We start from the raw sequence: 331 nt of genomic DNA, 5'->3' as shown, positions 1-331 counted from the left end.
AAGCTCCACACCCTTAATCTATGGTGTGCAGAAACTCCACCGTTGAAAATACATAAGTGAAAGGTTCAGGCATGGCCGAGAGGCCAGCCCCCTGAATGATCAAAAGACTGAAGGGTCAAAAGATGACTAATACACTAGTAAAAAGTCTTATTTATACTAAACTAGCTACTAGGGTTTACATGAGCAAGTAATTGATGCATAAATTCACTTCCGGGGCCCACTTGGTGTATGCTTGGGCTGAGCTTGATCTATCCATGAGCTGAGGCTTCTCTTGGAGTTGAACACCAAGTTGTAACGTGTTTTGGGCGTTCAACTCTGGTTCGTGACGTGT

Source organism: Arachis duranensis, chromosome 7, assembly GCF_000817695.3.
Source record: "Arachis duranensis cultivar V14167 chromosome 7, aradu.V14167.gnm2.J7QH, whole genome shotgun sequence".
NCBI lineage: Eukaryota > Viridiplantae > Streptophyta > Magnoliopsida > Fabales > Fabaceae > Arachis > Arachis duranensis.
The sequence above is the reverse complement of the archived record's forward strand: the minus strand, read 5'-3'. Positions refer to the sequence as shown.